Below are 19076 nucleotides of genomic sequence, written 5' to 3' on the forward strand. Positions count from 1 at the left end.
CACTGTGCTACCTGAGAAGGCCCCCCTGCTGTACATTGCTTGCTCTGTATCTCCCTTTAGCAGTTTTGCTCCTCTGATCAAACTCAGACCTGTGAAAGCTGTAACTGAAGGAGGGTATATCCCTCTGTGATGGGGGAAGTGGGGGGATGACCAAAGAAACCAAAAAACAAAAAAACAAAAAAATGCCTGCTCTTGGGAAGGACTCTGCTTTCTACTTCAGCCAAGCCCCAAATGCAGGCAGCTTGACTGGCAGTTGCCCATGACTGCAAGTATTCGAGTCATGTCTTTTCACTTAAGACAGAACCTACTGGGAAAAGGGGAGTAACTATCATTTTGTGTAAAGTCAAAAACTTTGAATTTTAAGATATGTGACTAGGCATTGTACAGTCAGTAGTCTGACTGTATTCACTGTACTGAATTAGGCTCTGCTTTGTGATATAAGGTAACAGCCACTTGACTTAGCTGCGAGTTGGCAGAAAAGCTGTGGGTGGCTAGATTTTTATCTAATGACAAGAGAAAATTAGCCCCACTGAACAAAGTTGAATGGACAGAGTGGTAACATGTTAAACATGGTTTTGGTTGCATCCCACTAGTTGTGCTTGTTCACTAGTCATTGTACCAGTAGATCTTGCATTCTTTACTTCCCCGGTGTTTGTTTACTTTCCTATGTACATCTTCTACTTCTTCCCCTTTTCCAGTATTTTCTTGACTTTTATGTTTTTTGCTTTGCTCTAACATCATCTCTTTGCAAATGTCTCCTTAAGCAAATTGATGTCTAAATCAGAATCGGTTTCTTTTGCATTCAGTGACACTAGCCCGACTGAGCAACTTCACTTTCACTTTTCACTTTCAGGCACTGGAGAAGTAAATGGCAACCCACTCCAGTGTTCTTGCCTGGAGAATCCCAGGGACAGAGGAGCCTGGAGGGTTGCCGTCTATGGGGTCGCACAGAGTTGGACACGACTGATTCAACTTAGCAGCAGCAGCGGCAGCAGCAATTGCAACAACAAAGACAAATTAGTAGTCACAAGATTTGAGATTGTTTCCCCTTAGAATGAGGTGGAAATAACCAGGATCCTTTTTGGAAAGCACTAGAGTATGAACCTTTTTTCAATTTAACCACTGTGGGTTCATGAAAAATAGGCTAATATATTGGGTTGGCCAGAAAGTTCATTCATATCTAGGTAAAAGGCATATTTTTCATTTTCATGGAGAACCTTATTGAACAGCATATTTACTAACCAAACAAACCTTTTGGTCAACCCAGTCGTGTTACTCAGAACTTTTAGAGCACACAGCCTGATATACCATGGGGATATATTTCCTAGTTAAGTATAAATCCCAAGGAAGAAAAGCCCAAGAAAATGTGTAAAAGTGTGTTATTTTTTATTCACAGTAAACTAGTATGACTCAAAATATTAGGTAAAATATTATAAAATAAACAAGAATACAAAAAAATGTCTAATATGAAAACCACTAAATGTATGCAAACCAGCTTAATTGTTGGCCTGTTTGTTTGATATAAATTAATAAGTCATTTGTAATTCTGCTTCCAATTTTAATGATTGGCCTATGGTAGTGACATTACATCTTCCTTTCAATGAAATAATTTTTGAGATAAAAGTTTAATTATAGAATAAGGCACAGAAAATGTTAAGTGAAAATAGAAAATAACTTTGAAGGGAGATTGAGATTGGCTTTCTGTTCTAGTCTCACTGCCAACTTTGGGCAGCCCACTTCTGTCCTGTGGGGCAGTAATAATGGCAGAGAAATTATCTAGCACAGGCTGCTGCAGATGTTCTAATTCAAGGTCAGCTTGAAGAGTTACCACCAGAACATGGTTCTCTAAGTTTAAATGAGCTGCCAGTGCTGTCATTTGGCAGTGTTGAGTGTGCAGTAATGAACAGAAGAGAAAATCTATTGAATAAAGGAGACAGTGCCCACATTAAATAGTTGGTAGAAAAAGAGTAGGCTCCAAAGGAAATCAAAAGGAGAGCCATACTTGGGCAGGCGGGGAGACAGAAGGAGGGAGGGAGGTGAGAAATAGGCAGAAACTGTAAGTTGTTCACATAAGTTGAGTGGATCTAATATTACAATGGAAACTTACTCAAGAGGAGTTAAGTTTTCTGTAGCTACAGCAATGCCTCTTCTCCACTCTGGTTACCCTGGCAACATGACTCCTTTCTTACAATAATACCATTATAATGGGAGAAAAAAGTGAACAAAAATGATGTGAAAGCAATTAGAGGGCAGATCTCAATCCAACTTGGAAATACTTGGTAGGGGGTGGGGGATTTGAAAGCTATTTGTTTCAAAAGAAGTAAAATCATGACGAAATTCACTGACTTGGACAAAGACAAGTAGAATGTGTTACCTTCAAAGGCCTTTTTTATTTGTGTGCTGCACAGATCCACCCTTGGACCAAGGCACATAGAAACCCTATCTGCATTGCCATATGCTTGAGGACCCACACTCTGGTTTCCTTCCAGCTGCCTCTCTCCATGAACTGAGGCATCCCTGGGCCTGCCAGGATGTGTGCACTCAGACCCCATACACCTTCTGGACCATGATATTGAACAAATCCTATGTGCTGGACTTTTGTATCCAAATGGCCCTTAGTCTGTCCACAGCCTGCCTGGGTTCTCTCTAGCGTGGATTATATTAGTGTCATGGGTACTGCCAGGCTTAAGTGTTGGCCAAGGGGAGGTTGTTTGTAGAGACTTTGAACTCCTGTGTTAGTCCAGGCCAAGGGGCTCTTCTCTACAGTGCAGAGCTGAGCCAGGACTGGAGGAGCAGGGGCACACTGCATGGCTATGTTTAGGTACTAAAGTCTGTCCTTCCACTTAATTTTGAGGAGTGCCTTTTCCAAATGAAGAGATTAGAGCGTGTTTATCTGTTGTTTAGAGTTTAATATAACATTTATATGTTTAGACATAGGGTTTTGAGCCTCCATTTCTGCTCTTGTCTTAATTTGGCAAATGCCAAGGGCAGACCCAGTGCTACATGTTATAGATAATTGCACTTATATTTATGTTGATAGTACTTTTTTTCTGTAAATGCTTTAAAGGTAAGACTGAATAGTAACCTACACCTATTATTTCTAAGTATTACTTAGAAAATCAGTAAATACAGAATTAACATGATGAATCTTATTCTTGTGAAATTGCTTTGGGCTTTCTATGCATACTGTCATCAAGGATAAGAAAAGTGAACAGACCAGGAGCCAAGGGAGAAAACATTTGCAAAGGTAGCTGCATGAACCTTTTTAAAATTAGGTTAAAGAATGAAGCACATGAGTTAACAATATGGATGTAACTCATGCAAAGTGCAAAATTTTAAAATATATTATCTTGACAGTAAGTTTTGAAAAGCAACTCAGAAAAAGTGTGAGCTAATGCTTCTCAATTGACTTCTTTTGTTGGTGACTTCTATATTTTGCCTCAAAAACTGATCATATATTGATTAAAAGAGACAATTGATATGAAGGCATTTTAAACTGTATTATGTAAGTGTAAACATTTTTATGTTATCATGAATAAATAAATGACATAATATATGCATATATTATATACAGTGAAACCGTACTATATAAATATAAATATTACCTAATTATAGTAAACATTTATGAAAATGTCTTTGAGCTCAATGTTGTATCTTACCAAGTAATGACAAGACATGTCTAAGCCGTAGTAACTGAAAGGCTATATCAATTTTTACCCTCACATTTGATTTTAATATTTTATATAATCTTCATTGTAATTATTTGTGTATTTGTATAATACTTATCTGTTAGAGTCAACTTCAAAAGTGTGATGGCTTTCACCAAAAATAATGTTGCAGAGAGCTAGGTGACCCATCCATTCCACTGCAGGACTCTGGAGATACCTCATGAGCAAGCACAGAGGAGAGGTCCCTGTTCCAGGGAGATTGCAGACTACTTGGGGAAAGGTCATGAAGCAGTCCTGCATTTTAATGAATATGGGTAATTTCCCTTATAAAGATAAGAATTTTGTGAGGAAGAGAAGTGATCTGTAAGAACAACTCCTAAAGTAGTAGTTCTCAAGCTTTGGCACACATCATGATCCTTAGGGCAGTGGTGGGAGCGGGCGGCTTTTTAAAACACAGATTACTGGACCGTAACTCTAGAGTCTGATTTTGCACTTTACTTCTGAGATGAAGCTGATGCTACTATTTTGAGAAATAGTCATAAAGAAAAGTCACTAGATTGGGAGATGGTGGCTCTTACATTTTATCTAGCTTGTGAAACAGCACAAGCTCAGCAAGTGCTGATTTCAGTTATGTGCTTCCTGTAACATGTCCCATTTACTGGGGATTTCATTCTTCTTATGACCATCTCTTCAGGAGTGATCCTGGATTTGTTATAATGAACACAATCAATTGAGCAGAAAACCAACAAGTGGTACTTTTATGACCAGAAATAAAAACTCTGTACCTTCTCCTTTCCCCCTTGGTTATTGTCGTTTATAAAATTATGTTCTAAGTAATAGGAAGTGCAGGAAATTTTCTGTGAGAGAAACTATGAAGAATGGTAATTACTGTAATGGAAGCAATAAGCAATCACAACAGAACAAAAGGCATATAATATAAGAAAAGTAAGTATAAAATGCCATGTCAAGAAACCATTGGTTTACAGTCAATGTTTTAGTTTAAGCTGAAGAAATTGTACAAAGATATTACATGGATTTAAAATGTCAGTATGGCAAAATATGGCAAGCAATGCTAAAGATAGTTAAATGGTGGATAATTCATATTTGTAATGTTTTGTTCAAGCTACCCTATTTTTGTTATCTTTGAGTAGGTATCCAACTCAAGCTGAAAAATTATTAAATATTTAAAGAAACAAAATTTAAGCATTATGCAAATATAATGGTATTTTAAAGTCTTAATAACTGATCTGTTTATAATATAATTGAATAGTTGGAGCTATTGATTAAAATTCAATGTGCTTATAATTTTATAATTGTATTTGTAGATATTTCATGTCAATAAAAATGAATTATTATAACAAAAACTTAGAGATAAAATGTTTCAATAATTACTCATTATTTTGCCTCTAGGCTACAACTATACAATATAAGAACCATAATTTTCAAGTAATAAAAGAAATGACCTTTGTATGCATTCAGAAGAAGCAATCCCTTCAGGCTATTAAGTTTAATCAAAATCTTTAGCCTGATATTTTGGAGGATTTTACTTGCTTCTGTAAAAACCACAGTTTTTGTTTGTCCTTTAAGCCTAAAAAGCAGTTCTGAAAAGTTACCTAATGCTTCTCAAGCATAGTCTTGCTCAGAGAGTGTTGACTTTAGGAATAAATTGAAAGTATTAGAGATAAGTTCACTGGAAGTTAATGATAGATTGACTTATTATTACCATGTCTCACCAAAATAATATATTTATTAAAATATAAATACACCAGAATGGTATGAGTCTTAAATAACACCATTCATTTTTATAGTTGATAACTAAAATAAAACTTAGAAATAATTTCTGTGCTTTTGATACAATTTCTATTTCCTCTTATATAAATTTGCAGGAAAAATGACTGAATGAAGACATTCAGATTTTCTAATTCTAATTTGATTAATTTGCTTTTTCTATGTAACCAGACTTGGGATAGTTGGGGTAGAATACAATTATTGATAAAAATCATGGGAGTTAAATGATGATGAATTTTAATGTAAGCAAATGAATTTATCAATATTATCAAAATGATGATTACAAGGTTGAGCTGGATCACCATCTCCAGGGTATTATTTCTTGACTCTGACCTGATCTATTGGAGTTAGCGTGGATTATAGATCCCTGTTCTGTTCATTAGCACCCAGCCCTTGACTCTTCAGTGGCCTAGCTCACTGAATGTTATTGATAATGTTCATTCACTTATCTGTCTACTTCTTTGAACTGTGAACTCGTTAGAGAAATTGATTGTGTATCATCCATTTTTAAAATTTTTTATTTTAATTTTTATTGACTTTATATTTTTACACCAGAGTCAGATTCAAAACAAAACTGAGGGGAAGATGTCCTCTTTGACTAATCCCACATATGCAGAGCCTCCCTCATTATCAATGTCACTCAACAAGATGACACATTTTTTTACCAAGAATGAACCTACATTGGTGCATCATAATCATCAAAATCGCTGGTTTATATTACAGTTCATTCTTGGTATTGTACACTTTATATGAGTTTGGACTTATGTCTCATCATTATGATATCACCAATCCAGTTCAGTTCAGTTGCTCAGTCTTGTGCAACTCTTTGTGACCCCGTGGACTGCAGCATGCCAGGCTTCCCTGTCCATCATCAATTCCCAGAGCCAGCTCAAACTCATGTCCATCGAGTTGGTGATACCATGCAACCATCTCATCCTCTGCATCCCCTTCTCCTCCTGCCTTCAATCTTTCCCAGCATCAGGGTTTTTTCCAGTGAGTCAGTTTTTGTATCAGATGGCCAAAGTACTGGAGCTTCAGCTTCAGCATCAGTCGTTCCAATGAATATTCAGGACTGATTTCCTTTAGGATTGACTGGTTTGATCTCCTTGCAGTCCAAGGGACTCTCAAGAGTCTTCTCCAACACCACAGTTGAGAAGCATCAATTCTTCGGCACTCAGCTTTCTTTGTGGACCAACTCACATCAATACATGACTATGTACAGAATATTTTATCTGCCTTAAAAATCCTCTGTGCTCTGCCTATTCATCTCCCTTCCTCCCAAACTCCAAGCCCCTGGAAAACACTGATCTGAACATTTTATTGTCTCTGTATTTTTGCCTTAACCAGAATATCATATAATTGCAATTATACAATATATAACCTTTTCAGACTGGCTTCTTTCACTTAATAATATACATTTAAAGTTCTTTCATTATTTCAAGGCTTAATAACTCATTCTTTCCAGTGCTGATTAATATTCCTTTGTCTGTATGTACCACAGTTTATTTATCCATTCATCTACTGAAGGATCTTATTTGCTTCCCAGTTTTGGCCAACTATGAGTAAAGCTACTATAAGCATCCATGTGTAGGTTTTTGTGTGGATATGTTTTCAACTCCTCTGGGTAAATACCAAAGAGCAGAATTTCTGGATCATATGATAAGACTATATTTAGTTTGGGAAGACTGCCAAACAGTCTTCCAAATTGTCTGAACCATTTTGCACTCCCACCAGAAATGAATGAGAGGACTTTAGCTTCACCTCTTCACCAGCACGTGGTATTGTCAGTGTTTTAGATTTGGGGTCATTCTATAAGGTGTGTGGTAGTATCCTATTGTTGTTTTAGTTTACCTTTCCTTGATGATGCATGATGTGGTATATGTTTTTACATGCTTACATGATGATGTATAATGATGTCACATAATGTAGAGTATCTTTGCACATACTTATTTTAAGATATACCTGTTATTATATCTGTTATTATATTACCTCTCTATTATAATATAATGATGAATTCATGTCATAATATATTTTTCCAAACCCATAGAATACACAACACCAAAAGTGAACTGCAGTGTAAATTATGGACTTTGAGTGATTTGTTATTGCTTTTAGTTCCTAAATCACGTCCTACTCTCTATGACCCCATGGACTACAGCACGCCAGGCTTCCCTGTCCTTCACTTTCTCCTGAAGTTTGCTCAAACTCATATCCATTGAGTTGGTGATGCCATCCAACCATCTCATCCTCCGTCACCCCCTTCTCCTCCTGCCCTCAATCTTTCTCAGCAGCAGCGTCTTTTCTAAGGAATCAGCTCTTCACATCAGGTGGCCAGAGTACTGGAGCTTCAGCATCAATCCTTCCAATGAATATTCAGGATGGTTTTCCTTTAGCATTGATTGGTTGATCTCCTTGCTGTACAAGAGACTCTCAAGAGTCTTCTGTAGCACCACAGTTCAAAAGCATCAATTCTTCAGCACTAAGCCTTCTTTATGGTCCAACTGTCACATCCATCCATGACTACTGGAAAAACTATACAGACCTTTGTCAGCAAAGTGATGTCTCTGATTATTAGTACACTATCTAGGTTTGCCATAGCTTTTCAGCCTTTTAATTTTGTGGCTGCAGTCACCATTTGCAGTGATTTTGGAGCTCAAGAAAATTAAATCTGTCACTGTTTCCTCTTCTATTTGCCATGAAGTGATAGGACCAGATGACATAACCTTAGTTTTTTGAATGTTGATCTTTAAGCCAACTTTTTCATGCTCCTCTTTCACCCTTATCAAGAGGCTCTTTAGTTTCTCTTCATTTTCTACCATTAGGGTAGTTTCATCTGTATATCTCAGGTTATTAATATTTCTCCTGACTGTCTTGATTCTGGCTTCCCTGGTGTCTCTGAAGGCAAAGAGTCTGCCTGCAGTGAAGGAGACCTGGGTTCAATATATGAGTCAGGAAGATTCCCTGGAGAAGGAAATGGCAACCCACTTCAGTATTCTTGCCTGGAAAACCCAATGGTCAGAGAAGCCTGGTGGGTTACAGTCCATGGGTTTGCAAAGAGTAACTGAGAGACTAACACTTTCACTTTCATCTTAATTCTAGCTTGTAAGACATATGCCCAACATTTTACATGATGTACCCTGCACAGAAGTTAAATAAGCAGGGTGACAATATACAGACTTGACATACTCCTTTCCCAATTTTCAGCCAGTCTGTTGTTCCACATCTGGTTCTAATTATTGCTTCTTGACCTTCATACAGGTTTTCAAGACGCAGGTAAGGTGATCTGATAGTCTCAACTCTTTAAGAATTTTCCACAGTTTGTTGTGATCCACACAGGCAAAGGCTTTAGCACAGTCAATGAAGCAGTATTTTATGTTTTTGTTATATTAGTTTTTTTCTGGAATTCCCTTGCTGTACCCCTCTGGTGGTAGATGCTGATAATTGGGGAGGCTATGCAGCTCAGACAGTAAAGCTTCTGCCTACAGTGCGGGAGACCTGAGTTTGATCCCTGGGTCGGGAAGATCCCCTGGCGAAGAAATGGCAACCCACTCCAGTATTCTTGCCTGGAGAATCCCATGGACGGAGGAGCCTGGTTGGCTACTGTCCATGGGGTCACAAAGAGTTGGAGTGACTTCACTATCTATCTATCACTATGAATCTGTATGTTCAGGAGCTATAAAGGAAATCTATGTACATCTCTTCAATTTTAAGGTGAATTTAAAACTCTAAATAAATTATTAATATGATTTTTTTAAAGTAAATGGTAAAAAGTTACTTAAGTTGACTTCCCTGATGGTCCAGTGGTTAAGACTCCATGCTTCCACTGCAAGGGGCATGGGTTCAATCCTCCACTGGAGAACTAAGATCCCACATGCCACAGAACATGATGAAAAAAAAAAAGTGAATTAATAAAAAGAGAACGATGTTAATAAGAGTGAGCTCTCTGAAAAATTACAAACAAAAATTCTAATTTGAAGAAAAATAGAGATAAGGTTAATACTCAAATAAAACTAACAGAATTCTTAATATGTTGTTAGTTCTGGGTAAAGATTGAACTCTATGATTCTCAGAAACTGAAGTGAAGGGAGAAACATAATCTTAAAATTCAACATAATCATAATATAAAAATATTTTTTCTGAAAGTTCTGGATAATTTCCCCTGATGCCTCAAGGAACCACTATGTGATATAATAGGTAAGGTCCTTTAAAAATCTATAAAATTACTACAAATGCAGACTTTATATGATAGCTCCTAAAGCATTAATCAGTCCTAGCTGAGCACATGATGCCACTGCTGCTGCTGCTAAGTCACTTCAGTCGTGTCCAACTCTGTGTGACCCCATAGACTGCAGCCCACCAGGCTCTGCTGTCCCTGGGATTCTCCAGGGAAGAACACTGGAGTGGGTTGCCATTTCCTTCTCCAATGCATGAAAGTGAAAAGTGAAAGTGAAGTCGCTCAGTCAGTCGTGTCCAACCCTCAGGGACCCCCTTGGACTACAGCCCACCAGGCTCCTCCATCCATGGGATTTTCCAGGCAAGAGTACTGGAGTGGGGTGCCATTGCCTTCTCTGCATGATGCCACAGGGAAGTCCAATAAAAGCATTTATTCAAGATGTTGGAACATTGATATCCAAGTGCAATTCTGAGACTCTGGTTCACTGCTACTGCTACTTCTACTGCTAAGTCACTTCAGTCGTGTCCGACTCTGTGCGACCCCATAGATGGCAGCCCACCAGGCTCTGCCGTCCCTGGGATTCTCCAGGCAAGAACACTGGAGTGGGTTGCCATTTCTTTCTCCAATGCATGAAAGTGAAAAGTAAAAGTGAAGTCACTCAGTGGTGCCCAACCCTTAGCGACCCCATGGACTGCAGCCCACCAGGCTCCTCCATCCACGGGATTTTCCAGGCAAGAGTACTGGAGTGGGGTGCCATTGCCTTCTCAAGTGCTATTCTCAACATAAAGGGTGATACATGATCCAATGTTCTCCAAGAGCAGCCCCATTAATAGCAATCATATTTTCTGTTCCTTTTCATTTATCTTATTATTCAGGAGCAAAGAGTATAAGATTATAGTCTGTGGGAATCTGGAGACACAGTAGTCATTCTGTTGATTAAAAGACAGGCCCATATGCTTTATAATCAGCTAAGGATAGTTGATGTCTGTAAACAAATTTCAAGCCTGGTATTTTGTCTAAAGTAGTCAAGCCATATCTACAGGAGGATAGCAGAAGGAAATACTCAGGACCTGGTGTTTCCTTGGTAAATAATTCTGCATCTGGTCCAACATAAAAATAAATAAGTGATTGAGACCTTAAAGACGTACTCCATACTAGATGGTCTCAATAATTTTACCCAGGGCCATTTTCATAACAAATATTATCAATCAGTCACCAGGGCCCATAAAATATTGCATTTTAAGTGATTTGACACCCCAGTAAATGATTAAAAGCTGAATTAGTTGTAAAATATAACCTGAGGTAACTAAACATGTTTGCATGCTGGATTCAGTTGCTGGATATAGGCCAATTAGACATGGGAGAATATGTGTCAAAAACTGATTTCAGTTTTAGAGCAGTTAATACTAAATCATTCTTTGTGACAAGAAGTATGTGCTACTGGATCAAATAACAAAATTTTATCATCAACGTTTTGCAGAATGCATATTGTTTGGTTGTCTAGAGTAGTAGCAACAGTTCATTCAGTTTTTATAAGACATATTAAGTCATTAATCCAGTTAGAGAGAAAAAATGATAAAAACTGATTTTGAGATATTGGATTTTTGTGTGTTTTCAACATTATATAGCCAGCAATTTCATGTGTAATAAAATTATGTATCTATGTATTACACTCAATTACATTATATGCATTATATTAAATAGGATTCAATATCTATGTCTGCTATATTGACTATACCAAAGCCTTTGATTGTGTGGATCACAAAACACTGTGGAAAATTCTGAAAGAGATGGGAATACCAGACCACCTGACCTGCCTCTTGAGAAATCTGTATGCAGGTCAGGAAGCAACAGTTAGAACTGGACATGGAACAACAGACTGGTTCCAAAAAGGAAAAGGAGTACGTCAAGACTATATATTGTCATCCTGGTTATTTAACTTATATGCAGAGTACATCATGAGAAACGCTGGGCTGGGTGAAGCACAAGCTGGAATCAAGATTGCTGGGAGAAATATCAAAAACCTCAGATATGCAGATGACACCAACGTTATGGCAGAAAACAAAGAACTAAAGAGCCTCTTGATGAAAGTGAAAGAAGAGAGTAAAAAAGTTGCCTTAAAACTCAACATTCAGAAAACGAAGATCATGGCATTTGGTCCCATCACTTCATGGGAAATAGATGGGGAAACAGTGGAAACAGTGGCTGACTTTATGTTTTGGGGCTCCAAAATCACTGTAGATGGTGACTGCAGCCATGAAATTAAAAGATGCTTGCTCCTTGGAAGGAAAGTTATGACCAACCTAGACAGCATATTAAAAAGCAGAGACATTACTTTGCCAACAAAGGTCTGTCTAGTCAAGGCTATGGTTTTTCCAGTAGTCATGTATGGATGTGACAGTTGGACTATAAAGAAAGTTGAGGGCTGAAGAATTGACTCTTTTGAACTGTGGTGTTGGAGAAGACTCTTGAGAGTCCCTTGGACAGCAAGGAGATCCAACCATTTCATCCTAAAGGAAATCTGTCCTGAGTGTTTATTGGAAGGACTGATGTTGAAGCTGAAATTCCAGTATTTTGGCTACCATATTCGAAGAACTGATTCATTGGAAAAGACTGTGGTGCTGGGAAAGATTGAAGGCGGGACAAGAAGGGGACGACAGAGGATGACGTGGTTGGATGGAATCACCAACTCAATGGACATGAGTTTGGGTAAACTCCAGGGGTTGGTGATGGACAGGCAGGCCTGGCATGCTGCGGTCCATGGGGTCGCAAAGAGTCGGACACGACTGAATGACTGAACTGAATGAACTGAATATGTTACTTGAAAATGAAACTTAGATGTACAAAGGTGTAATAGTATATACATCATTTGAAATATACAAAATCAGACGAAACTCACCATAATGCATTTTTTTGCTGCCTTTCAGCCATCCCTAATGGATATTTATATTTGTCATGTCTCATCAGAAAAAAACAAAAAAGAGGCAGATATTTTCCTATGCGTGAATCATAGAAGAAATATGTAGAATAAAATATCCAAATTGTATTTTTAGAATTAAAGAAAAAATTATATGTTATTGACACTGTTTTAGAATAATAATTTTTTTTTCTAGATAACACAGTTACTTTCTTATGACTTTTTTTTGATAAGTTAGAACACATGACACTCAAAGAATCAAGAAAGTCTAGACTAGGAACATCTTCAGTAAACAACAAATCATAACACTTGCCAGATACTATTTCTCAAAAATGGTTATTTGGAGAGGTGAAATCATATAACAAAGGCATAGAGTTATTCATCTTATGTTGATGATGTAAGAATACTTGAAATAGCTCATCATTTTCCAATCTGTTATGCATTAATCCTGGACATCTATATATAGCCAGTGAATTTCACTTACGGGGACTGGTACTGAGACAGTCTGTACTGAATAATATCCTGACTGGACCACATTCCAGACTTAGTAGAGTGAGGGGAAGTAGGTAAATGGAAAGCAGCATCTGCTGTGTCTCCTAAATAAAGCTGATGTAACAGAGGTTTCCATAAGAATGATAATATTACGGAAGCATTTAAACATAATTGGATTGCTCTCAGTACAATTACCCTGTAAATGTGCTTTGAGTCTTCCTATGACCTTCTGTATCTAATTGGCAAAATTTAGTAGGAGGGTAGAAAAGCAATAAGGACAGGATGTTCATTTTACTGTTTCAGCGGCATAATTGCTACTTACTAATAGTAAGTTTTGCTTTTCTTTATTATTTTTGAACCTCATTGTTGAGTTTCTGAAATAGTTTTATAGAATTTATATTTATGCATACACTTATAATATGCATTATATTTTATTTTATATCACTGCAAAACACATGATTTAATTTGTACTTCAGTATTATTTCATATCACATGTCTCTGAAAATCTTAGGGTTTTCCATTAAACTAATACACAAATATTCTAAGATTCTGGTGTTAAATGATTTGAGAGGCCTAACAGCTGAGCATAGGAGGAAATAAATGCATCAGTAAGAATTATGTGTGCTCAAATAATTATATTTCACTTGTGTCCTGTAATATTGTTGATGGCCACCTGACATACCTTTTTTACATGAAAATTCAGATGAGAAAGATTTGGTTGAATATATGTCAAATATTAGATAGAGATTCACCTGAAAAATCACCAAAGTAGCACTGAAGTTACAGTCTCTTGATTGTGAAAGGTTGTTGTTGAATTACACGAATATACCGGGATTCTTGGCCCCCGGAGGAGAATTCAATCCGGGGCCAGAGACGAGACTTGATCGCTCAGAGCTTTTGTGTAATAAAGTTTTATTAAAGTATAAAGGAGATAGAGAAAACTTCTGACATAGGCATCAGAAGTGGGCAGAAAGAGTATCCGCTTGCTAGTGTTAACAATGAGGTTATATAATCCAAAGAATGTCTGGAGGTTGTAAAGACCTCATCAGACCTACTCCCATAATTTACATTTTAAGATAACACTGTCCTCAGGCAAGATACATCCTTGTAAAGACCAGGTCTACTCCCATAATTAACATTTTAAGATAACAGAAGGTTGAATCCAAAGACTGTCCTTAGGCAGGATACATTATTGTTATATAATCCTAAGGAATGTGGAGAAAGAAAAAAAAGTTTGTCCTTTCTTCCTCCTTGAGAATTCCAGACCCCTCTCTCCTTGGGAACCCCTAGACTCCTTATCAACCTGCCTAGGAAATGACTCTCTCAATTGTTATACTTAAAAGTGAAAAGGTCATTTATTTAGCAAAATGTATCACTTTTTTAAAGACATATTTTGTTAACAGTTATGCTGTTAATAGTTAAAATTACTCTGGTAGCCGGTGGCAAATTGTCGCCTATGTTAAAATGCCTGGTAGATATACTTTACACACTTGTTTTCCTTCTTTGTTGGGTCTCCCAGGTGGCTCAGTGTGTAAAGAATCCACCTGCAGGAGATGCAGGAAACTCAATTGGATCCCTGGGTCAGGAAGAGCACTTGGAGCAGGGCATGGATGGCAACTCACTCCAGTATTCTTGCCTGGAGAATACCATGGACAGAGGAGCCTGGAGCGCTACAGTCCATAGAATTGCAAAGAATTGGACACGACTAAAGTAACTAAGCATGCATGCATCCTTCTCTGTACTGAAAAAAAATTCTTACAGGTTCATAATAAACCAAAGCTATAGCAATTATTAATGTAAATCTGTGTTAAAACATATCATTCTTCCTCTGCTATGTTGATGCTTCTGGGAACTGTCTTTAACTTTTGAAGTCACCTTATACTCAATAATCATTTTAATGGAAATTCTAGGACTCTTTTTCAACCCCAATTTTATTCTTACAGTTAATACTTCCAGAACTTACACAGGCCAAATGCTAATGCAAGAATGATTTTGGTGTCATTATGGTTATTAGAAAGCATTGAATTCAGACACAGTCACAAAGTCAATTGTAAGTATAGTTAGAAGTGGGATAAGGATAGAAAACATAGGATGCATATGAAGAAATAGCCATTCATTCTTTGTGTAATATTCCAAATATAAACAGTAAGAAACTGTAAATTAAAGCTATCATGCTGAACTACAGCTCCATTTCTTTTCTGCTTATATGTTAAAACATCTGTATGGTTTTCTGTTAAATGCTTGAAAACTGTGACCACTGTGCAATCTGATAGATTAATTGACACATGACTAGCATGGAGGATCTTAATGTGTTGTAAATAGAATAATATTGCATATTGTATAACTTTTTGGCAGTAATGTTATGCAGGTACCATAAGATCAACTTATATAAAATAGAGATATAGTGATTTTTCAGTTTTAGTGAAGTAGAAATTGCTGCAATGCATTAGAATATGCAAATTTAAACTCTACTTGGGTGAACTTCTATTTAGAATCAAGCTTTCTGCCAAGAACATAAAGCATTTGTAAAACAATGCTTTCCCAAAGTTTTATATAGTAGTCTGATACTTTTTTTTTAATAAAATTAAAGCTCACTTTTTTTCCATTTGTTTAGGCATGGACAAGTTAAACTACTTTAAATTTTGTTGTCTATAAACTATTATCTACTGAGTCAGTGATTTCTTTGAGCTTCATTTCTTCAACAAATGACAGCAATAAAGACAGTAAAGTACTGTTTTATAAAAGCAACTAAGATTAATACAGGTTTTAGGAAATGTATGAAAATGTTTTTGAAACATCAATTTATGTCTTGAATCCCTTACAGTGGACAGAAGATGCCACCAAACAAAGCCATTTCAAGAAAAATACCTGATTAAAAAAAAGAAAGTAGAGCAGTGAAAATAAAACATGAAAGTTTCTCAACTCTGTCTTTCTGTGTAACAAGTCAGTGTGGCATTAGTACTACATTACACTATAAAAGGACAGAAATAGTAGAATAGAGTGACAGGGGATGAGATTGTTACGTAGCATCACCAACTCAATGAAAATGAATTCGAGCAAACTCTAGGAGAAGTGAAGGACAGGGAAGCTTGGTGTGCTTCAGTCCATGGGGTTAGAGTCAGACACAACTTAGTGACTAAACAACTAAATTGTCATAAAACTATTTAACAATTTATATAAGTTATTTGCTCCTTGTTCTACAAGAAGATATTAAGTTTTACTTTATAAATTGTTTTCTATAAAGCCAAAAAGTTATTTTGTTAGTATCTAGAAGTTATTAAAGGGCTTCTCTGGTGGCTCAGCATTGCCTGCTAATGAGGGAGACACAGGTTCAACCCTCAGGTTGGGAAGATCCCTTGGAGAAGGAAATGGCAACCCACTCCAGTATTCTTGCCAGGAGAATCCATGGACAGCAGAGCCTGGTGACCTACAGTCCATGAGGTGGCAAAAGAGTCAGACATGACTTAACAACTAAATAACAGCAGAAGTATTTGAAACAGTAATATTCAGAGACAAAATATTACTAAGAAGGTACTATTGTAAAAGGAGATATTTTCTTTGGAGAATCATGTGTTTATATCTTTTAGTAAAGGAATACGTATCTGTTAGAATAATCTAGGTTATGCTGTTATAACAATCCACAAACCTCAACAAAATATTATTTTTTTTCCATGCTTCATGTCCATCAAGGTTGACAGGGGCCCTGTCACATGCTGTCCTCAATCTTTGACCCATGCTTACAGATAATCCCATCAACTAAAACTGTCACTTTGATGGAGAGAAAAGAATTTGGTGTATCATCTGGCTTATAAAGCTGTAGTGTCAAGTAACACATACTAGAAAAAACAAGTTATGTGACCATGCCTAACTTGGTAGTGTGGGGAAGAGATCGCAGCTTACTAAGTTATTGGGGGGAAATTAGTAATACTTGGTTTTTGTGTTAATGCCTAACATAGGAGTACCTGAAATCATATTTAACAATCAAAATCTATTATTATGCCAGTCTGGTTGTTAAAAGATGACAGTAAGGCTAAACTGCATTACTATACATTCTGGGCTTAACCAAGAACAAGCCAAAATATATAATTATCACTAAAAAGCAAGTAAATAATTGTTTTAGAAGGCTCACAAAATAGCATAATTTTTTCTATTGAATATTATAATGTTTTCACTATCTTAGAAAAAGAAAAAAGGAGAAAGAAAGGGGAAAATAGAGTAACTGTGGTTAGGTTCACCACTAACTTCCTTTGGTTTAAAAACATATTACTAATGGCATTATTCTGGAAAGCATGACAAAGCCAGAAAAAAGACTTTAAATTATTATTTTAAGATATGAGGAAGTATTATTAATAGACTGAGTTGTCTGGAGCCAGATTACCTGTGTTTGATTTTTAGTTTTATCACTTATTAGCTGTGTAACTTTGGATAAAATATCTAAATAGCCGTGTAACTTTGCTTTTTCACCTATAAACAGAATCATAATATAACTTTAAGAATTATTAAGAGGATTAGATGAGTTTATGCAAAAAGGGAGCTTAGATCACTACCTGTTACTCTGTAAAAACTCAGTGGAGGTAAGTCAATTATTTTACAATTCTCTCCTATTTAAAATAAAGCAGCTAAGCCAAAAATGATTTTAGACTCTACCCTATTCCTTACTATGTCACCATATCTCTAAGACATTTGAGGAAGAAAAAAGACAATGAGAGAAAAGCAAGTTTTTAACATGCAAAGCTTGAGGCTAATGGAACAACAAAGATGTTTATGAATAAGGTGTGTGTGTGTGTGTGTATGTGTGTGTGTGTGTGTGTGTGTGTGTGTGTGTTTGGGGGCAGGGACTGGGGGCTTGCAGCTCCTTATAGTAAGGCATACCCATCCCTAGTGGCGTGGCACACTCAGTGCCTAGCTATTCTGTTCTTTCACATAGTACTTTGAAGTGTAATTTGTTATCCAAATTCCCTGACCTCTCTCTGTAGCATTTAGAAAGGCACACAAAAAGAAAAAAAAAAAAAAAATGAGTATGATGGGGAATGGGTTATATACATACTAGGGGAAAAGATAGAAAAAATATGGTTTATAATCATTAGTGGCACATCTATTTACAGATTCCACCCCCCCGCCCCCCGCATAAATCCTTCCCTCCTTCCAATATACCTATTTTCCTTTTGTATATAATCAGTTTTAAATCCAACTTAATTAAAATAAGTAGATTGCCTAATTGGAAAAAGAATAGTAAAAAAGGTAGAAGAAATTGTAAAGATCAGAGCAGAAATAAATGAACAAGAAATGGAGAAACAATATCAAAGGTCAATAAAACTAAAAGCTGCTTCTTTGAGAAAATAAAATTGACAAACCAATAGGCACTTCACCAATACACTTCAATAGGCAGACTCATCAAGAAAAACAGGAAGAAGACTCAAATCAACACAATTAGAAATGAAAAAGGCGTGGTTACAACAGAAAATGCAGAAATACAAAGGATCATAAGAGAGTATTATGAGCAACTATATGCCAATAAAATCGACAATCTGGAATAAGTGGACAGATTCTTAGAAATGTGCAACTAAGAATGCATCAGAAAGAAATAGAAATTATGTGAAAGCCAATCACAAGCACTGAAATCAAGCTGTGATAAAAAATCTCTCAGAAACCAAATCTCGGGGCCAGATGACTTCACAGCTGAATTCTATCAAACATTTAGAGATGAGCTAATGCCTATTCTTCTCAAACTCTCAGCAAATTGCAGAGGAAGGAACACTTCCAAACTTATTCTATGAGGCCACCATTACCCTGATACCCAAACCAGATAAAGACATCACAAAAAAAGAAAACTAAAGGCCAATATCACATGAACATAGATGAAAAAATCCTCATCAAAATTCTAGCAAACAGATTCCAACAGCACATTTAAAAGACCATACACCATGATCATTCTGAGTTTATTCAAGGGATGCAAGGATTCTTCAATATACACAATCAATGCACTACACCATATCAACAAGTTAAAAGATGAAAATCATATGATAATCTCAATAGA

Source organism: Bos javanicus, chromosome 6 (assembly GCF_032452875.1).
Source record: "Bos javanicus breed banteng chromosome 6, ARS-OSU_banteng_1.0, whole genome shotgun sequence".
NCBI lineage: Eukaryota > Metazoa > Chordata > Mammalia > Artiodactyla > Bovidae > Bos > Bos javanicus.